Raw genomic sequence first — 22,970 nt, 5'->3', positions numbered from 1 at the left:
CTTTTTAAGTGAGACGAGTCACTGTGCAATAACTAACCTTCATTTCCTAAGTGTAACCCATTAGATCCAGTTCTATGAGAAGTCCAGTGTGTTATAGTGTGGTTGATGGAGGAAATGTACAACAAACTTAAAGATCTGTTTTCCTTCTTTACACAAAGACAGAACATGGGATTTCAGGGGCTGTGTTTAAATACGTGAATTTCTTTCCAGACAACACTGTCTCAGGGTTTAAATGACCTACAAGTAACTTCCTAAATAATTTGGAATACTAGAGCATTAAGGGAGAAATTAATTGTAAAAACCAAGGTATACATGAAATCCCCACACCGGCTGTTCTGACTGCTCTGTCATGATCAGCACTGCCTCCCTCTCACTTTCTCCATCTATGGCAGGACCATAGACAGTCACTTACAATCAGAAGTCTTAGCCAGGCTGGTAGTCTGAAAAGGCGTTTCACGTCTCCTTTCGTCTTTGTGTTCGCTATGTTAAAAAAAAAAGTAATCGATAAATATTACTCTTGAATGCCAATATGAAAATAATGACCAAAGATACTAAATTCTTACATTATTTCAGACAATAGCAGAGCTAATATCAAACCTTCAATGGTCCTGTATACCTCAAATTTGTAAGTTCTATAAACTTGTCCTTTAGCATGTAATTAAAGGAGAAAAAAAGTCAGGTTAAGTAGTCACAAATTGAGGGCAGGATAGCTCACGAAGTGAACTAGACTTAGTCTGACACACGGAAAGGATCTTGAACTCAGAAGTCCGCGCTCTGTAACCAACAGCTATTTGCTCCTGAAAAAGTTGTTTCTCATCAGCTCAAAGTCTTCCTCTATAAAACTGGGATCTTACAGCCTTAATTCCCAATAGGATTCAGAGGATTTAATGACATAATATACCCCCAAAATGCTCTGAGAAACGGCGAAGAAATTAAATAAATCCTTCCTGAACTTTAATGCCAGAACTATTTTAGCATCCCAAATAAAAACCAATGCGTGTTTTTTCATAGGTGCAATATTCAAAGGTGCAGTTTTCAGAAAATGTTCCAAGTTATGATGATGAGCCATCCTATTTTCAGGGATTACAATTCAGGGCACCTCAGCTATTACATGTTTTGTAGCTGTATTTGTAAGTACAGGACGTCACACAAGCAATGCGTGAGAACTAAACAAGCTGTCGCCCTGCAGTCTGAGCGTGGGTCACGAGGAAGGCTGAGGCGTGTGGGTCAGCATGGGCATCCCAGGAGGAGAGGTCACACAGGACCAACTGCAGGGCCACGTTCTGTTTTCTTTTCTTCTTTTAAAATGATGTTAGTAAAGGTCTTTAGAGAGCAACATGCAGAGCGCAGACCCAGCTGCCAACGAGACCCTGTTAAGACCAGTTTTCACGCCGACGCTGCAGCAACAGAATCGAGGGGAACCACAGAATGGCTAGAAAGCCCTCCTCCCCACCCCAACCCCAGTGACCTGTGGAAGACGGGTGTCACTTTGACCTCAGGGAATCCCTTCGCTTCTTGGAAGATTCCAGAGGAAGAGTACAGAGGAAAGTCCTCAAGGCAAAAGACAGGATTTTCTGCTCAACTAAACACTTTAAGACCAAAATAGCTGCTAAGAAAAATCAGTTATGGCATTGTTTGTACCACATGCATAAGGGATACACTTGGAATGAAATACAGAACACAAGGATGCTGAAGTTGACAAAGGGCTCAGAGGCCCTGAGATAAAGAATCCTGGGCCACTGCTGCATCTCACTAGTCTGGCCTTCGGCGTGATTTCCAGCTCATGAAGGGGCACAGCTCACTGCCATCCCCCAACTGCCTGCACCCAACTCGGAACTCTCACCTGTCGTGTGACAAGTAACACTTATTTTCAACCCCAGTTTAGTGATCATCGCCATTTTAGTGTAAACACTTACATATTAAAACCACTAGTAAGAGCATATCCTTCTACACTGCATGCCTAGATACCTTGAGAAAAGACATCAATGCCTTGTTGAAGAAGCAGCCTGACCAGATTTGGTGATTCATCACTTACAGCAAGCATGAGGGCTGTTCTAAAATCAGGGAAGAAAACTCACCCCCTCCCCGAGGAATTTACTTAACTTACTTCAACAGCTAATTTGATATATTGTATCTTGACCATCTCTGTAAGACTGATCATATACATGCTCAAGTGTTCGTCTCAGCAAATCACCTCAAGGCCAAAAGCAAGCCACAAAAAAGCAGCCCCCTGTCGTCCTGGGGTGACACAGAGACGAAGTTGCAGATTTAAAGTCCTCTGATGGACAAGAAACGATGCTGAGGTCACTTATCTAAAGTAGGGAAAGATTTAAATAAAGATTTCCCCATTTCTTACTGAGTCTGAAATATTATACTTTAAAATCAGCTAGAGGTCAGGAAAACAAAAGCTGTTTGCAGGCTTCAAACAATAATGTGAATAATGAAAATAGTCACGGTTGCAGTGAATCATGCTGAGAAGCATGTGCTTGGCCCTGAATTAAATACCGTATGTGTTTCTTTCTTACACACAACCCCCGATAAAGGAGGTACTCCTGTCCTCCTTTACGTATCAGGAAACCTATTTGTCGATAAGAAGTCATGTTCCCCAGGGAACACACCTGACAAACAGGAAAGCTAGGACTTAAACCTGGGCTGGATCTAAAGCTCAACTCTTTCCTCTTTATCATCTACCACTGGCTTGTCTGCTTTAAAGGAAATATTTATTCAATCACTAAAGCTATCTTTCCTCTTTCTACCATTATCAATTAAAACTAAAATCATCAAAATGTACAAGAATTGAAAAAGGATAAAAACGGATGAGCCCATAGGACCCAGTAATGGTGATGAATATTCGTGTGTGATAACCTGAAAATACCAGTATTCTTCAAAGAAAGTCATTTCAAGCTAATAGTCATCTAAAAGACAAAACAAATTCCTCTATGTTTAACCTTCATCTTTTAAGAAAAAACCTATACACAGTAGAAATTTAAAAATTATTATAAAAGAGTTCAGGTATTCAATGTTCTATCATAACGTCAATTAAAATTGGAATTCATACTAATAAAATGAAAGTGATCTCCCTGACCTATGAGAAGACCATATGATCAAAAGAATCAGGTTGGAAATGACATCAGTCAATATTATAAAGGAAGATGAATCCTGCTCTATTCTGTTCTTTGTGACACCCAGTCGGAATTGCTTTTCTCCCTAACCGAAGATGTGTGGGTTCTAAGTTAATCATTTTATTAATTTAAGTTTTCTAACTGATACTGCTCAGGAACAACAGCAAAGGTTTTTTTTTTTAAAAAAGATAACAAACTACTGTACCTTTTCGTCTTCTCAACTGTAGGCATATTTGCCTGTTTTTCATTCAAATATTCTGCCATTCGCTGCCTGTTTTCCCTTCTGGCAACGAATAGTGGCGTCAGGTCATCCTGTAAAACAGCAAAAACAGTGTATAATGTACAAAATTACATATTTCAAAACTGAATGTAAAAACTTCTAAGTCTCTAAACATAAACATATCATGTAAAGTAAATACAAAGTAGCCCCTTCCTCCTCACCCCTCTGGGCTCCTACTCTTTAAAACACTCCTCCTTGAGCTCTTCAGAAAGTTCACCGTGAAGTCATTCTCTAAAACTGACTTCAAGCACTTACTGGTTCCAAGAACCTTTGCTTCTGCCAGGCCTTCTGTCGCCCCCTTACTGCTCTGTGACTGCGCTCAGTGCTCTCAGCGCTGCTCCGCAGGGAGCCATGTAGCTACTGAGTCAAGCGCAGCTCTAAGGAGCCACGCGGAGGAGAAAGACATCACACCGTCTGCCGTGAGCATAACCTGTCAGCTATGACCACGACCAACCTCATCAGGTTTACAGACATTCTGATAGGAATGATTATTTGCATATTCATGAAAAAAAAAGTTTGTTTTAAAAATCAACTTATAAGTTCTAATTTGAAAAATTCAATTCCATGCGTGAGATTATTATACAATATGAAATAGATTATAAACTTAATATACACTGCCTTTAAAATCTCAAAATCATTATCAAAATATACTATAAAACAGGAATTATCAAGTCAAATGCTTACAAAGGCAAAGTAGGGGACCCACGTTCAGTGAAGGTCCCAGGTGAGGACAGCAAAGTGGAGAACACACACCCCACTGACTAGGGGCCGCCTCTGCACAGCAGACCACATGGGAGCCTGGGCTCATGGGGGACTAGATCTGTTCCTTTAGTTGAAGTCTGAAATGTAGATTTCTGCATGAGTCTCCTAAATTTTAAATGTTGACTCAATGTGTGGAGGCCAACTGAACATATCCGGGAATGTTTCGTCTATAGCCCACTTGTGTTTGTATGTTTGCTGTGTTTCCAAACAGTTGGGTATAAAGCAAATATTTGGATGTAAAACCTTTCCTTCCTTTAGTATCATGTGTCCTACCAAGAAAAAAAAAAAGCTTGGCCCCAACATGTCATAAAAAGTGCTGTTAAGACTCATAATACCCACTTTAAGAACTTTTCCTATGCCTTCTCAGACTACAATCTGTATCTCAGTCTCCCTTATTGTTAATCACATGGATCTCTAGTTCATAAGATGGCTGAAACTACATTATTAAAGCAATGCCCTTCTGTTAGTAACTTCCTGGGTTCTGATGTTTAAAACTGCCATCTTGTATGGTATATTCATATAGAATGGAATACTACTCAGCCATAAAAACAATGAAATCCTGCCATTTGCAACAACGTGGATGGGCCCAGAGATTACCATCCTGGATGAGGTAAGTTGGAAAGAGAAAGACAAACCTCAGGTGATATCACTTAATATGTGGACTCCAAACTATGACACCAATGAACTTACTGAAGAAACAGAAACAGACTCAAAGATGTAGAAAACAAACTGATGGCTACCAAAGGGGAAAGGTGGTGGAGGAGGGGTAAGTTAGCAGTTTGGGAGTAGCAAATACAAACTACTGCATATAAAATAGATAAATGACAAGGTCCCACTATACAGTACAAGGCCCTGTATGCAACATCCTGTAGTAAACCAAAGTGGCCAAGAATATGAAAGTGTGTGTGTGTATATATATATATAACTGAATCACCGCTATAAAGCAGAAACTAACACAACACTGTAAATCAACTATACTGCAATTTTTAAACAAACCCACCATTTTAATGATGCAAGCACTCAGTGAATCTAACAGATACATTGCAAGATTCGGTCACACAGATTTAACCAACAGAAGGGTCATGATTTACTATTACTGCACTCAGGAAACCCTGCTGGCCTAATGCCTTGGTTGGTAACAAAAGGTGCAAAATCCTTAAAGGGCTCTACTTATTAAATCATTCACCAGAAGCAAATTTCTAAGACTCTTTGAGTGCCACTGAATGATCAGTGATTGGAAGGAAAAAGGAGTTATTCTTCAAGCCCACAGATACTGCCAATAATACTCGTTTTAACTTGTCAAGCACAGAAGTAGAGATGGATAAAAGTCAGGCTTCTGTGGCTGGAAAGGAGAGCACTGAAGGAAGCTGCATCTGTCAAACTCCCACTCTTCTAGAGAGGCCTTCTTTTCGAGAGCTGTGAACTGACATATATTACACGTAGCCATTCAACAGTTCTCACCCAAGGGTTGTATCAGAATCTCAAGGAAATCTTTCTAACTACCCGTGTCCAGGCCTCACTACATTTATTCACTCAAAATCTTCAGGGGACAGCCTAGGCTTGTACATTTTTGGAAATGCTGCCAGGTGATTGTGGTTCACTGGCACGATTTTAGCTGAGAACTCGCACAGGAGACAACCGACCAGTTCAGACTCATCACTTACCCACGTGGCCAGTTCCTTCTCTCATCTGAGGATTTGCACAAAGAAAAGTTGAGACATAAAAGTCACTTAACAAAACTGCATTTCATTCTCCTGGGTAGACAGCAGTACAACAGGGACTACTCAATTCAGAAGCAACTTGATTTCATTATCTCTGCATTCTTTACTTCCCATCAAGACATCCTAGATTTGACAGCCAAGTCTAGACTCTTATCTAAGTGGCTGTTTCTGCCAGAATAGGACACTGGGTCAGTTTGTTATCTGTTCTTCTCTCTTATTTCCCACTTACTCACCCCCTGTTCACCACCAGTGTCATTTCCTCAGAGTCCCCATAAAACTGATGTCTCGGCAAGTGTACAGTTCACTCACACTCTTTCCCAAGATGACAATGTTTCTCCCCAACAGGTGAAGAGCAGCTTGCCCAACTACATAAACAGAAGGAAAACAAAAACCTCCTCTCGCTATTTCCCAATTGCCCAATTTCCACACTAGCCTGCATATTTCAACTGCTCAGTCCATAGTCTGTTTCCTTTTATTTCCTCTTAAGCCTTGGGCAATGAGACAGAAATCAGTTTTAGATAAATTCTTTGTTTTAATAAAACAGAAACTTGTCCATAGCAGCAAGAAGTTGATTACACTGTCAGACGTTTTTGTTTTGCTTCAGTGTTAAGACAAAGTCTATTTCCAAGGCAAGTTTTGCTTTCTTCAATTTTTACACCAATCAGAAAAAAATGTGAGTGGGTAAAAACTGAAAAGAATTTTTTTTTACCTGCAACAAATGCAACGTTTGCACAAATATCTGCCATAAATAAACAAAAGAAAGCTGCACCTTCTAATGCTTCTTTGGAAATCTCATTATTCAAAGTGAAATCTTAGACAATTAAGTTCTTTCCAAATATTTTCACTCAAGAAGTGCCTGCACCTCCAATAATACGTAAAACTGAACCTACTATGTCAGTGGAGGGCATTCCTGGCAGGGCTGCAGTGGTGGGAGGTAACGGATGTCCCGGAGGAAAAGCAGGCGGACCAGCTTTGCTATCACCTGCTGCCCACACAGAGCCACAGCCCCGCTGAGGAGCTGCACCAGGCTGAACACGGAAGACCCTGAGGTGTACGTGATGGGCCGCGTGGCCACCAGCACCAGTGAATGCCCCTGCTGGTTGTCAAACACGACCTGGCCTCACTTGTCCTGATCCTATTACTGGGGGTCCTGGGGTGCTCAGGGCCTGTGGCCTGCTGCCTCCCCTGCCCATGTGCACTCACCCAGCTCCCCTGCTGCATACTGGGTCTCCCTCCTCCCACCCATCCCCAGTAGCCACCCCGCCTCTGAAGGCAGCCAGCCCCCATCATCACTTCACTCCCCCAGGCCTTCATCTTCTGTGGCCTCTGAACCTACCACCCACTCCCAAGCGCTTCCTAATGGGGAGCTGTTCCTTCCAGGGTAGCACAGGCGCTGGGTGACAGAGCTCTGCCTTTCCTGTGGGCTGTCACCTTTCTCTGGCCCCTGGCCTTGGCTTTGGACTTGTTTCCATGGTAACAGGGCCTGATGTAGTCTATTCGGTACATGTATTAGAAATAAAACACCTGTGGCTACAAAAGAACCTGTATTTGAAACAGTTTGTCAAGAAAGCAAGTGGAGCTATACCTGGTTTTTCGCGTCCATGTCCGCAGCGTGGGACAGCAGCTTCTCCGCGATAGACGCGGTGTCGAGGCGTGCCGCGTAGTGGAGCGCGGTGTTGCCAAGCACATCTGCGGCGTTGACGTTCGCTCCACTTTTAAGGAGGATGTCCACGCACTCCTCCGCCTCGCACTGTACGGCCTGTCGGTATCATGCCAAGAAACAGACTGTAAGTGCCAGGAATTCCAAGTCAACATGCCACAAGTCCCAGTGGTTCATTATACTTAAACCAGATCAATTCAGTTCTAAGTCATTACATCGAATCCATCTCATGTGGGCACGGCTGGCTGCTACTCACCTTGATCAGCGCCGTCCTTTTCTTCCTGTCCTGTGCATCGACCTGGCAGCCTCGCTCCAGAAGAAGAGTCACCACGTCTCCGTGGCCATTGGCAGAGGCCAAATGGAGGGCCGTCCTATGAATGGGAGACGACTTTTTAGGACATTAGAGCGTACTAGTTCAAACATACAATTACTCATATCACTGGAAACATTCAATAGCATGCTCTTCCTACCCCTTTAAAAGAAATACTCAGTTACCTTATGCAGGAAGAACACTATTTATAAGCTCTCACTACTCACCACATTAAAGGAAGAACAACCTGTTTGAATAGTAAGCATGACCTTGAGATTCAGCTCAACTTGGGCCGGACTTCTACTTTAACTGTCACTTACTAGCTGCCACTTAGCCTTTCTGTGCCTCAATTTCCTCATCAACCAAACAGGGATGAAGTAGGAGTTATCTCACAGGACACAGCTCTGACGCTTCAGTGAAAATCTATGCAAAGTGTTTACAACAGTTCCTTGCACAAGTAACAGCTCAGTTGCTGTCTGACAATATAATCATGACTCTTACTACTATTTTACAAAGACAGCATTTCAATGAAGTAAAATGGTATCACACCTACTTTGCTGCTGTAAGGATCAGAGAGAACACTGGACTTCAATGATTCTAAGATGCTCATTTTCTCACAGTTTAACATCTCTGGCATGGGAAGGCAATTTCAAATTCATCATGTCTTACAACCATAATTGGTAGTATTTTTTAAAACTGTTTCTCACTTTTCCTGTTGGCCTAATTATTGGAATATCTTTTTGTCTCCAGTTGCATTTTTATTGTTGTGGAAGTATAGTTGATGTATAACACGGTGACAGAAATTACAGGTGTACAATTCAGTGATTCACAACCTTTCAAAGTTATACTCCATTTGGAGTTATTATCAAACAGTAGCTATACTCCCCGTGTTGTACAATATATCCTGGTAGCTTCTTTTAAATCTAACAGTTTGTGCCCCTAAGTTTCCTACCCCTATACTGCCCCACCCCACTTCCCTCTTCCCACTGTGAACCACTAGTTTGTTCTCTGTATCTGGGAGTTAGCAGCACTTAACAAATTTCCTTATTGGGACATAAAATAGTGGGGCATTTGACAACCTATGGTGTCTTCCAGTAAGTGCAATAATGGTCTATGCCACAGGTCTACTGCAGTTTTATCACACAGGTGGCATTTAAATCAACTTTAGATCTTAAAAACATGATAGGCAATACTGTAAATCAACTAGACTTCAGTTTAAAAAATCATAAAATAAAAGCATTATGGGGAAAGAGAACTCAAATAACAAAACAAGAATTTTTGAAAATGGAACTCTTACTCTGATTTTCAAGAAACTTTCAGCCAAAGGAAATTCAGGGTTCAACTGAATCAGGATGGCTCCTTTTATTCAATATTTAGATTTGTACATTGTATGAAAGCAAAATTTCCAATGATCAATATCAAAATTATATACTACTCTAAATGTTCAAAGGGGCAGGTAAATGTTAGCTTTTACAGTTTCCTACCTTCAGGCACACTTTTGTTTGAAAGAAGGGAGGAAAGGCTTAAACCAAAATGAATTCTTAATATTTCAGTTTTAAAGTTCTCATCTTGTTCAGAGGAAGCAAAATGGAGTTTTTAAGGAGGAAAGGGTTCTGACAGACAGATGAAGAATATGTCTACTACATCATAGTATTCAGGTTACAGTTGAGGAATAAATGGATTGAAAGAATGAATAAACATCTTGGAGAGGTCAATCTTTTTTAAGAAATCTTTTATAAAGGAAAGCAATACTTTTTGTAATAGGAGCACTCATTGATATTGCTATTTTTGACTTTATTGTCATAAGGACACATCTAAAAGTTTACAACATTTTGCAACACTAATAATTATTTATATTTACTATTTTTAATTTCCATAAGAATGTAAAGCAAAATGATTACTCTATAATCATTAACATACAATATGTAATAAAGCTACACATATTCCAAAACATGGGCATATAATATATTCCTAGTAAAATCTACAAGCACAGTTAACAAGATTCCCTTTACTTCTGAAGAGGCTAGAAGTTGTCTCAAGATTCAAATCCTCAAAAAAAATTTAAAAATAGAAAGTTAGAAATTATTTTTATCTGTGCAAGATTCATATTCTTGCTCTTTCCCAGGAGTACTTCATTAAAAAGAGACATTTTCTAGAATTTTTCTACTGCTTCATTGTAGAAATCAGATTTTATTAAAAGGAAAATTTTCACATAGAATGCAAATGCCCAGAACTATTTATCACACTTATATACCTATTTTTGGCTAAGAGAAGACCATAGCCTTCTTCCATTTATATATAATAAAATTGATTTTTTTGTGTTTTTCAACAATCTTCAAAAGGTCATCTCTGCAAGTGAACAGACATCTAGTATCTATGCCACCTTCCATGGTCAAAGATGGCTCCACACCAAATGCACTGCAATTGATTCTAAAAATCTTTTTTGAGTTTTCCTTTTTGCGCTGCTGTTTTAGGTAGTCCTTGAGAAAATTAAGTTGTATGTTAGTTATCTCTAATTTACCTCTATCTCTCATTCATACAAATAGCATTCACGTGTAAAGGAAACATACATGTTTTAATGTAGTACTTATCAGCAAATTATCTCTTTGAAAACTCAAAAGCAACTTAAACTTAAATCAGCAGTAAAAGTACCACTGCTCTTCATCTTGAGGAATTTTGTGAAGGGAAAATGATATTTAATTTCTTTTAACTTTAATTCTTTTTCTGACCAGAGATACTAAATATTCTCCCTATTATCTACTGGTCGCTTAAAGATATGAAAAAAAGTACTTTTCCCAAATTCAAATTACAGGCTTTTTTTGCTTGTTGCTTTCAAAGACTTGTCAGTAAAAATGAACATATTGTCTGACACAAATACACTGTACATCTTTTAAAGGCACATTGTTTTTTTTTGTTGTTGTTGTTGTTAATCTTATTTTCTGATCTACAGGGTTTTAATTTTTTTTTTTTATGTTGTTAAATCAACCTCCAGAATTCTTGCTTTTGAAGTCCTTCTTAGGAATGTCTTTGTCAGCATAAAAAATGTATACACAGAAATTTGTTTTCTTCTGATACTTTTCTCACTTTGTATATTTAAAAATGCTTATCCATACATCTGACACTTATTTTATGTATGTGAGATAAAACTCTAGCTACTTTCCTCTAAATAGATTGTTTCTCCATCACTCATGAATAACTTCTCTTTCCCTTATATGAAATTTCATCAGTAACAAGTTCTAAAGTCTTACATAGACTTGGGTGTTTGGGCATGTTCCAATCCATTCATTTATCTGTTTTTTCGACTGTTGGTAAATCAGTAATTTGTGGAAATTTACAGCACATTTTGATATGAAGAAGGATAACGCTTTGTCTTTACTACACAGAAATTTGAATTTCATCACAAGAATTCAAAACAGCATGTGTAACTCAAAATTTTTAAAACTGATGTTTACTTGGTTTATGGAAAATTCAATAAATATGGGAAGACCAAAGATTTAAAGAAAATGAGTCCATGTGTTCAAAAGCACAGCTATCCATCTCCCCACTTCAAAGCTGTCCTCTAAGGTCCTTCAGTAAAGAATCTATGTACAAACGTGTACACTGATATAAAATGGATCTTGAATTTTATCCCAGAGGCTCATCTATCGAGGCAATTACTTTTCTCATTACACACTTTCCTGTATATAAAAGTGTACATTCAAAATAAGATGCCATTTTATCTTTATGTTGAATTTGGTTTCTATTATTACTGCCATGCAGTTAAGTCACTGAAAAACTGTCAGGGAAGTGCTCTCTAAGGGGAATTATGAGTGGGTCCAAAACCAGTTCAAGCTTTAGCCGCCTATAAAGTTTGCTGGGCACCGGACCCCACGCTGGTTTCCAGGAGCCTCGGAGGGAAACTGACAGCTGGGCCAGGCCCCTGGCCCCCCGCCCCTCCCAGATCCGCCCCGCCCTGTCCCGCCACCCCTGTGACCTGTTCTTTCTATCAGGCTCGTCCAGGCCATTCTGTCTCAGGAAGAGTACTCGCTGGACCTTCCTGACATCTCCAACACAGGCAGCTCTGTGGATTTTTTTTAAGTCTCTCCTGTGAATGTGGTAGCCAGGCTGCGAGTTCCTGCAGTCTCTCTGAGGGCTGATGGTACAGCCCACGGGTGACTCGCAGTTCGCACGGCAAACGCAAAAAAATCGGCTCATCATCTCCACGAGTAGGCTTTCCACCACCACTGGGGTCTGGCTGGGAAGCTGTGTCCGTTGGACTCTATCCGTACACAGTAACCGCAGCCTAGCAACGCCGATGCAGTGCCCGTGCGCCTCGGAACCCCGAGCCCCTGCCCGTGCGCTCAGAGGCCCTGAGGCCCAGCACGCCCCGCCCACACGTGCCAGCCCTGGGCATTCCAGATCTCTGCCACTGCTTCTGGGCCACACTGCTTTCCTTTCAAATGTTGCTGCTACTTGGCTGGCTGGTTCAGGACATTTGCAGAATTTAGACGCACCCAAGAAAGATGTGTTGGCATGTGACTGGCCGTAGAGTGGCATGGAGCTTCAGGATGCTGAAGGCCTCATCCCCCAGAAACCTCCCCCCAAAAATTCTTTCAGTCTCCTTACCCTTCAGTTTATTGCCATTGTCGACTGAAATAAAGTCACACAATGTGAGAGTTCTGGGTTAAGTTATATTGGCGGCAAAATGAAAGCTCTGAGAAACTCTTCCAAAGAGGCAAAGGGAAAACTCAGGGTCATACAGGATTTCAGTGAAGGGGGCACATGCAGTCAAGCACACACTCAGGCAGAGGCTGCTGCTAGTCACGAGGAGCAGATGTCACCGTCAATGATTTTCGTACTTTTCTAGGTAGAAGATGCAAGACTTTGGGCCATAAAATCTTCTCCTGAAAATACCTAACTGTCTGAAGGCCTGTTCAGCCAGTATTCCGAGAGCACAGAGTGCCTCACTTCTGACCTCCGTCATGAACTCCTCTCACGGAGTGTTGGAGGTGAGCGGTGGCAGCAGCTCGTGATTGAATCCAAGCAGAGTTAGCTGGCGAGTGCCAACCTGATCCGATCCTTGGAGAGGCAGGTGCCAAGTGCCACTTTTTAGTTAGCACTGCCCACATGCCTGTGGGCCCCAGCCACTCTCCATGGAATGTAGCAGATGCAACAGCAGAAAGCTCTTTTCATGGTTTCAGAGATTGTGGCAACATGGGTCATTCAGTGCAAACTTAAGAGAAACTGATGCACATTCTCCAGATGAAATGAAAACGCATTTCCATGTGCCTGCTGACCCTTCCCTGTGGCTCAGCCTTATGTTTTCACATTTGCTTCACTTTTATTTTTTGCTTTGATTTCCCACCAAATACATCTTTCATCAATCCAAGATTTGTTTTGGAGCATGGGGTAACATTGGAGGACGTTTTAAAAACGATTATCCACTTGTCCCAAACAACCCATCTTTTCTCAGCTGTACCACTTCAGCTTGCATTCAGTTCTCAGAGGTTTTTTTCCATTTCTGGGTTTTCCATTCTGTTCCACTGAATGGTCTGCTGCTTCTAGCATCAGCAGTACATGTCCAACGTTCCCCTCCTTATTATTCCTCTTCAGGATTCTCTTGGAAATGTTTACCTCTAAATTATTTGACATGAATTCTAACCATCACTATGCCCCCTTAAAAAGAATTCTTAGTTTAGTGAGGCTTTTGATGGTAATTATGTTGAGAGAATTAACTGAGAATCAATCTCCTGTAACAGTGTATCCAGGTACATGGTATGTCTCTCAATTGGTCTCATTTTATGTCCTTCTTTAGCTTTTGGTGTCTTTTTTCCTTATGTAAGTCCTGTATATTTCTTGATATATTTATATATGGGTTTTTTCCATTTCTTTATTGTGATGGTGTATTACTTCTTCACTACAATTTATAAATGATCATTGGATATCTGTGGTTTGTTTTATTTTCTTTTGTTTTGCTTTTGATAGCAGGAGTGAAGAAAAATGTTTAAGCTGTAATTCTGTTATAGGAGACAGAGGAGACAGTTTGTGGCGGTACTTAAGGAAGGCACAGACCGATTGGTGTAGATTTCATCAAATGTCATAACTGAAGAACAGTATGCAGATGAAAATTTAAAAATCAAGTAAAATGCAAATGTGGAAGGCAGAGGGGAACAAAGAGGATTGGGGAGAACGTCTGAAACTGAAGAATACTTCTAATGTTTCTGGCAAGGCCAAAGGAGAGTCCCGGAGCCTAACATGCCCAATAAAGATATCCCACTTTTTCCAGAAATGGGCTTGTACTGTACCCCTACCCTGCTAGTCAGAGGCTAGGAGCAGTTGTGGGAAACACGGTCATGCTACAGACACAGATGTGGGTCCAGGACAGCTGCTGGGGCATAGGAATGTGTCCTAAGTGGGCTCCCGGGTTTGCCCAGGACTGGGGGATTCTTGGGACCCAGGACTATCAGTGATAAAATCAAGACAGTCCTGGGGAAACTGGCATGGTTAGCTCCCCTCTCCCTAACACCGCAGACCTGATCTGAACATCTTCTTGTCTGGCATAACCCTCATATCTGTGGCTCCTTTAGAATCATGGCAGCTTCCAGCTGCAAAATGTTTTCACCCTCTTCCTACTTTGGCCATCTAGCCAGAGCAGACAGCATCTGTGATTCTGAGATTCCTTAGGCAGAATGGGGCATTTGTAACTTTTCTTGCTAGCTCTCAGACATTGAAACTCTCGGAGAATGCAAGTTAAAATTTCAGCTAGGTCCTGTTTTACTTCCATACTTTCCCGTCGAATCCAGACTAACCCCTGTGTCATGGGCCCTCCAGCACTGTGAGGGCACAGAGCAGGCCTACTTTAACCCTCCCACAAGGGCCTTTGCTTCCGAGAAGAAAAAGGCAAATGCTGGCACTGAGCTTATTTCCTCAGTACTATAGTCAGCCCCTAGTGCATTTCCCACCTTCAACAAAAATGGGTGAGAATCTCTGCTCCACAAAGTCTTCAGCCATTTTTATTTGCTCCAGAATCTGGGCCAAACATAGGGCCTCTTAGATTTATAGGGGTTTGGTGCCAAGAAATTGTTACGACCATCCTCTTGGTGGCCAATATTTTTTTCACTGGAAACAAATTGAGTGGCTCAGCCCTGAGACCCAAGTGGGTTCTCGTAGGGGAAGGAGGTAGGCAGAAGCTTAGCATCACTCTTTAGAACCTGGCATGTGGGGGACTCAGTGTTAGCAGAGTGAGGCACAACTACATCCCCTGTGACTACTGAGGTCTTCCTTGTCTCATATGTATTTTCTTTCTCATGTTTTCTACCTTTTTAATAGTAAATATAGGTTGCTTTTGCATAGATATATAGTGTGAATTGTTCTAGTTAAAATAATAAAATAGCTATAAACATCCTTACAGAAATATGAGATCTATAAAATTTTATCTACTAGATTATAAATTATATAACTAATAAATATAAAATTAAATACTAGCCTACAGAACCTTTTGGAAGGGACGTGAGGATTCACACTTCATTTGGGGGCAGTGGCTAAAAAGACTAAGACCTAGAAATAATCTATTTATTCGGTTTACTACTCATAAACCATTGCTTTACTGAATGTGAATTATGCTAGGCCAATCTTAAAATCACTCAAGAACTAAGCTCCTGTAACCAATACCCCAGAGATAAAAGCATCATAAGAGAATACTATGAACAACTATATGAAAACAAACTGGACAACCTGGAAGAAATGGACAAGTTTCTGGAAACATACAGCCCACCAAGACTGAATCAAGAAGAAACAGACCACTTGAATAGACCAATTACTAGAAATGAAACAGAAATGTCAATAAAAAAAAACCTACCTGTAAACAAAACTCCAGGACCAGAAGACTTCACTGGGGAATTCTACCAAACAAACAGAACTCAGTGATCCTTCTCAAACTCTTCAAAAAGAATGAAAAGAAGGGAGTACTCCCAAACTCATTCTAAGAAGCCACCATCACCCTAATATGAAAACCAGACAAAGACACTACCAAAAAAGAAAATTACAGGCCAGTATCCACTAGTGAAAGTAGATGCAAAAATCCTCAACAAAATATTAGCAAACAGAATCCAACAACACATAAAAAAAGATCATACACCACGATCAAGTTGGATTCACCCCAGGGACACAAGGATGGTTCAACATATGCAAATCAATCAATGTAATACACCACATCCACAAAAGAAAGGACAAAAACCACATGATACTCAGTAGATGCAGAAAAAGCATTTGAGAAAATTCACCTATTGATGGTAAAAACTCCCACCAAAGTGGGTATAAAGGGAACATATCTCAACATAATACAAGCTATTTATGACAAACCTACAGCCAGCACAGTACTCAACAGTGAAAACCTAAAAACCTTCCCACTAAAATCCGGAACAAAACAAAGATGCCACTCTCACCACTTCTATTCAACATAGTCTTTGAACTTCAAGACACAGAAATCACGCAAGAAAAAGAAATAAAAGGGATCCAAACTGGAAAAGAAGAGGTAAAATTTTAATTATACACACAGGACAGGATGCTATATATAGAAAACCCTAAAAGTTCCAAACACAAACTACTAAAGCAACTAGAATTCAGCAACAGAGCAGGATACAAGATTAACATACAAAAATCAATTGCATTTCTTTACACTAACAATGAATCAACAGGCAACAAAAGTAAAGAAAGGATCTCTTTTAAAATGCATCTAAAAAATTAAATACTTAGGAATAAATCTGACCAAGGAGGTGAAAGACTTGCACGTGGACAACTACAAAACTTTGATGAAGGAAGTTAAAGAACACTTTAAAAAACAGAAAGATACCCCACGCTCTTGGGTTGGAAGAATCAATATTGTTAAAGTGGCCATTCTGCTCAAGGCAATCTACAGATTTCCCCATCAAATTATCCTGGACATTTTTCACAGAACCGGAACAAATGATCCTGATCCTAAGATTTGCACAGAATCACAAAAGACTCAGAATTGCCAAAGCCACATTGAAGAAAAAGAATGAAGCTGGGAGAGTAACTGCTCCCCGGCCCAAATTCACACAGTATTACAGACTTACAATCATCACAATAGCACGGTATTGGCATAAAAATAGACATATGGATCAATAGAACAGAATAGAGAGCCCAAAAATAAACCCACAGACCTACGGTCAACTCATCTTCAACAATGGAGACATGAATATACAATAGAGAAAAGACAAGTCTCTTCAGCAAGTGGTGTTGGGTAAACTGGATAGCAGCCTGTAAATCCCCATACACAAAACTAAACTCAAAGTGGCTTAAAGACTTACATATAGGACAAGACACAATAAGCCTTCTCGAAGAAAATACAGGCAAGACATTCTCTGACACAAATCTTAACAACGTTCTTAGGGCAGTCTACCTAGGCAGTAGAAATAAGAGCAAAAATAAACAAATGGGACCTAACTGAACTCAAAAGCATTTGCACAGCAAAGGAAACTGTAAGCAAAACTAAACGACAACCTACAGAATGGGAAAAAAATATCTGCAAATGATGCGACTGACAAAAGCTTAATTTCCAGAACATATAAACAGCACATACAACAGAACAACAACAACAGCCACAACCACAACCACCTGATCTGAAAATGGACCTAAACAAGACATACAAATGGCCAACAGGCATATGAAAAAATGCTCAATATCACTAACTATAGGGTAAATGCAAATTCAAACTACCATGAGGTGTCACCTCACACCAGGCAGAATGGCCATCATTCAAAAGTTCATGAACGATATAAATGCTGGAGAGGGAGTGGAGAAAAGGGAACCCTCCTACACTGCTGCTGGGAACGTAGTTTGGTGTAGCCATTATGGAAAATAGTATGGACATTCCTCAAAAAGTTAAAAATAGCCTTCCCATATGATTCAGCAATCCCACTTCTCCGTCTCTATCTGGAGGGAACTCTAATGGGAAAAGACACCTGCACCCCAATATTCACAGCACCGCTATACACAATAGCCAAGACATGGGAGCAACCTAAATAAAGCAACAGGTAACCGGATAAAGAAGCTGTGGTATATCTATACAATAGAACGCTACTCTACAAAATAAAATATATTAAACTACTTTGTCATAAAAAATAGTAAAAAATAACGCCATTCACAGCAACATGGATGGACGCCCTTCCCCTCCCCACCAGCGGCGCCACCACCCCATGACCATGCACGGCACTTGCCTCCCGGTAGCCCACTGACCTAGAAACAAGTGTCTCAGGAACCTGGGGCAGCAGCGGGGAAAGGGGCACTGCCCCTGGCAAGCTGGTCGATTTGCCCTCACCGCCCCAGGAGCATGGCCTGGGGGCGGCCTCTGCTGCCCCAGCTTCGCTGGAAGCACGTCCCCAGGTCAGCCTGCTCCCCCGGGAGGCGGGTGCGGTGCGGTCAGGGAGCAGCCGCTACTGCGGCGGCAGCGGTGATGGTGGGATTTGGGCTGCCCCATGCAAGCGCAGGGCTTGCTCCCATTTCCCGCTGCCGCGGCGCCCTCACTCTGACTGCACGTGCCTGCCTCCCAGGAGCAGACTGACTTGTGAGCTGGGTCACGCGAACATGGGGACATAGAGGCCGCCCCCAGGCCAGGCCTTGGGGCAGATAGGAGCAAGCCTACCAGAGCATCACGGCAACCCCTCTACCCATGCGGCTGCCACCTCCAGCCCAGACCCCTGAACGACCACGCCCGCCTCCAGAGAGCAGGCTGTCCTGGGAACGTGCCTTCAGCGAACCAGGGGCAGCAGATGCTGCCCCCAGGCCAGGCCGCCCCCAGGCCAGGCCGCCAGGGAGGTCGGAGCGAACAGACCAGCTCGCACGGGCTGAGCCCTCTCCTCGCCGCCGCCGCCGCCAATGCCGCCGCCCCCGCACCCTGACAGCACCGCGTCTGCCTCCCAGGAGCAAACCGATTGAGATTCCTAAAAAAACTAAAGATAGGCTTGTCAAAAGCTTTTCATTTCGGGGACAGGCCAACAAGTACCCAAGGGCCCAGACCTTGCCGGTTATCCCGCCCCAAGTCGCCTGCGCCCGGGAGGGTCCAGGGCGGCCTCCGCTAGCCAGGCAGGTCCGCCTAGGCAGAAAGGTGGTGGGAAGTGCTCCGGGAGCGTCCGGCGCCCTCCCACCTCCCTGGGCTGCAGCCGCTTTCCCGAACTCAGGTACGAGCGGCGGCAAAGAGGCGGGGTTCAGGGACTACTAATGGGGGGGGGGGCACCAGGAACCATGGCTGCAGGCCACGGACCCACTTCAGGTTCCTAATCGGCCGCCCCACCGGGCATCACCGACGCACCCCTACCTACGCGCCTCCCCAACTGCGCAGCCCAGGCCTCACCTGCCTGCTCCCTGACCTGCGCGCCCCCACCAACGCCCCCTTACCTGCCCGGCAGCAGCGGCGTAGGCGACGACAAGCGGCTGTCCGGACCCCAGGCAGCGTTCCTCCGGAGGGGCTGGTCCAGGAGCACTCGGCTCCCGCCAGCTCCCACACGCTCTGGACAGAGCGCAGCGGCCTCGCATCCTCCCGTCTGTGCGTCCGCGCGTGCGCGCCGCGCCCCTCCTCCTCCGGGCCGCAGCGCGGACGCTCGGGTTGGGTCTTCTGCTGTACCGGACCCGAGGAGTGCGGCCTGGCGGGCCCGGGCGGTGGGGCGGACCCCCATCCCCAGCGCCCTCACCCTGCCAAGGACAGGATCTCCGCACCCAGCAAGAACCACCTCCGGGCCGGGGCCGGGCCACACCCACCGGCCAGCTCCACTCCCCCTGCTCGCCGCCCCTCCCACCCCATCGGTGCCTCCACACCCCCAGCCAGGACCCGTCCCCGACCAGATCCCCAAGGCGAGTTTTTTTCCTGCTTACACCGAGGTCCCCGTCCCCACACCCTGCCCCACCACTAGGTCGTAACCTACGGCAACCTGCACCCCAAGCTGACCCCTCAAGCCTCAGCCTGGCTCCCCCCACCATCCCGAGATGGTCCCCTCATCCCCGGATTGCACCTCAGACGTGTCGCCCGCACTCCGAGCGCCCCTCACCCCGGGCCGGCCCCTTGACCCCCTCAGCCTGTCTCCCCTCACTGTGAGATTCCCCCCTCAATCCCAGTGCACCCCTATCCTCAGCTGACTGCCTCACCCCTCATCCTCTGGGGGACAGGGCTGTCTGGGCTCAGGTCACCATGGCGACAGCTGCCACACAGTTATCCTGTGCAGTGTGTGCCCATAGCCCTGTGTCTGAGGCTCCGAGGTGCCTCGGGCAGGCTGGAGGTGGTTTCAATTCCCACCTGGGCGCCCTGCTGCCCCCCACCCATGCCCTATGCCTCCTCTGAGGCAGCAGGTCAGGGTGTCCCTGGATGAGCCCCGCTTGCCAGTGGGCCTTGGGTGGCTGATGGCGTGGATGGCGATCCAGGCCCCAATGGAGAAGGCGCTGGACACCTGTGGACCTGAGGGGGAAGAGGGGTGGGAGGGGGTTGGCGGCCCAGATGAGAGGCACAGCAGGCGGTGGGCTGTGTGCTTGGCCTGAGTTCTGGCCAGGTGGGTGCAGGGACCAAGTTCATTTATGCTGAGGAAGAAGGACTGGAGCTTTTAAATTGTCCCCATTAGGAATCCAAGGACCAAGAGCAAAGCGGGCAGCTGCATTTGCCAGGCCACCTTGGAACCCGCTTCAACGCTGGTACCTCCCATCCAGAGAAGCCTGACTGTTGATGGGTGTATGAGACCCCCACACCCACACCCACCACCCCGCTCACATGTGCCCTGCCCCTTGTAGTTTACAGGCAATTGAAGGGACTTTGACAGGTAACTTTACCCAGTGATAATTGTTCCTTTCTCTGCTGGAGATCAGTTCCAGCCATAGTCATGGTGAACATGACAGGGCTCCTATAGGAACCCCAGCCTGGATTGGAGGAGGCCCTGCCACAAACATCCTCTTACCTCTCACCAAAAGGCACCATAATAGAAAAGAACAGATCTGACTGCATATTAGATCTGTTCCTTTTTTCTTTAAGGCTGTGCCTTGTTTTCTAGACTTAGTCTTGCTAGCTCTGCATCTTTTGTAAAACAATGTTGCCTTTAGCCTGAAATAGACAGGAGAGCCTATTGTCAAGGCTCTGACCTTTAAGGATATTAAGGCTTTTGCACACTTACAAAGATAGCAAGCTGCAGAATAGAAAACATATGTTTTGTTGGAGGTTTACTTGGACACCATTATCTGACCCACGTGGACAGGTGCAAGAATGAATAATTCGAAGAACAAACAATTCCTACACCAAGAAGTTTGCAACAACCAACCACACTCCCTCCCCTTTTTAGTATCAAAGGAGCCTAATTCTGACTTGGGAAAGTTGATTCTTCAGGACATTAGTCTGACATCTTCTTGGTCTTCCAGCTTTCAAATAAAGTCACTATTCCTTGCCCCAACATATCGTCTCCTGACTTATTGGCCTGTCCTGTGTCGAGTAGAACGAGTTTGTACTAGGTAACTGCACCTCACACCTTCCCAGTACAAGACGACCTTTACTTCCTATCTCAGAAAAGAGCCGAACAATACAATAGTAAACGATACACAAATCCATTCTAATCAGAGAAATACGAACAAACATGAAATGCTATTTTCCCACCTATCTAAGTGGTAAACTTTTGCAAAGATGTTCCCAGTGTTGGGAACCCTGTTCAGAAACCTTTCACAGGCTGCCAGTGGCAGTGGCATGTAAAGGGTACACACATTTGGAAAGCATCCATTTGTTCATGTCTATCAAACTTTTAATGTGCAAACCTTCTGCCCAGCAAATTAACATCTACAGAGAAACTTTTTACTCTGTACATTTCAGTATTGTTTATGTTTTCATCGTAATATGTATCACCTGAGGAATTTAAAAATACATTTTTTAATGTTTTTAAAACTACTGAACTGTAGGCTTCTGTAAACATTTTATTCAGCTTTGTAAATTTACTACTCTGGAGGAAAAAATCAAATGAATTTTCTGGGTTTTTCCAGGAGTGATTAGCAGCAAAACTTGAAAACAAGACTCTGAGTTTGTCTTTGGGAGAGGCCTGCAGGAGCCCAAGGACAGACCCAGTGGTTTCAGGGTTGGGGTTAGGGCCTGGAAGGGGCCAAGGAGCTGAGTGAGATACGCTAAATTTTAAATGTCACCTGGGAAGCAAGACTGTGGCAAGAAGCCCAGGAGTCCCCACCATCCACTTCTCAAAGACTCATAAGGCTCATGAGAGAAACACAGAGACACTCACCAGGATCCCAAATATCTCTGGACAGGCACAGATATTGCAAACTAGTGCAAAGCTGCAGAACACCTACTAAAGAACACTCTACCCAGTAGAAATTAAAGCCCTCCTTCTTCAAGGGGATGTAGAAGAATGTTTAAAATGTATATATACACACCCTTCCCCATGCCTTCCCCGCTAGACACAAACACAGGCCCCCTTTGAGCAGTGGCTGCAGGAGCGAGGGTGTGGGGAACCAGGAGGTTGGGGTCCCTTTTCACATCCAGGACATGTACGGTGCTTGGGGTCTGAGGACGCTGCCACAGCATCTCCTAGAACCCGAAACCTTCAATTCCCTGGTGACTCTGCCACCACAGAGGTAGCAGGGAGAACCTGAAGCCTTCCATTCCTTGCCACTCCCTCCCCACCGCAGGCGGCAGTGAACTCTGGGCCTCGACGCCCAGGTGCTGCCAGGTCCACCTTTGAGGACCAGATCAAGGTCAGGCAGGTGAAAGACGGGACAGGGACTCCTGGCTGCTGCCCAGGCAGAGTCAGGAACATTGGGAGGGGCTGTGGGCTTTGGGAGCATCTGCTGCCTGAGGCCAGTCTCTGGAGGTGGATGTTGTGTACATTCTGGGACCCCAGAGCGCCCTGCACCCTTCCTCCCAGCTGGCTTGCTGTTGCTGGGTGCTGCTTTCAGACTTCCTGGGGGGCGGGAGGCTGGCCTGGCAGCCTCAGAGCCCTGGCAGCCTGGGGCCGAGCAGGAGGCCGGCAGGAATGCACCAGGGCAGCACGGAACAGAGGCCGGAGCAGGGAGTTTGCTGCCTCCCACCCAGGAGAAGGGCGCTTGTTTCCACCACGCTCCTGTGCCAGGGCAAAAAAGCTGATTCGCC

The 22,970-nt window shown here is 44.3% G+C and overlaps 1 protein-coding gene across 2 annotated transcripts in view; it reads right to left on the bottom strand.

Moving 5' to 3' along the window:
• Positions 1-20,825, bottom strand: part of LOC116665269 (trans-Golgi network integral membrane protein 2-like) — a 33,564-nt gene extending 12,739 nt beyond the window's left edge. Inside the window, exons 1-6 of one of the 2 annotated variants that reach the window (XR_004321801.1) lie at positions 20,791-20,825; positions 19,250-19,543; positions 7,802-7,916; positions 7,471-7,644; positions 3,328-3,434; positions 413-480 (exon numbers count right to left, since the gene is read on the bottom strand). The gene's annotated coding sequence lies outside the window, so the exon portion shown is untranslated. Of the gene's footprint in view, positions 1-412; positions 481-3,327; positions 3,435-7,470; positions 7,645-7,801; positions 7,917-19,249; positions 19,585-20,790 lie in introns of those variants that run through there. The other variant, XR_004321802.1, reaches the window with a different exon arrangement.
• Between the last annotated feature and the right edge of the window lie 2,145 nt (positions 20,826-22,970).

This window comes from Camelus ferus, chromosome 8 (genome assembly GCF_009834535.1).
Source record: "Camelus ferus isolate YT-003-E chromosome 8, BCGSAC_Cfer_1.0, whole genome shotgun sequence".
In the NCBI taxonomy this organism is placed as follows: Eukaryota; Metazoa; Chordata; class Mammalia; order Artiodactyla; family Camelidae; genus Camelus; species Camelus ferus.
The sequence above is the reverse complement of the archived record's forward strand: the minus strand, read 5'-3'. Positions and strand labels throughout refer to the sequence as shown.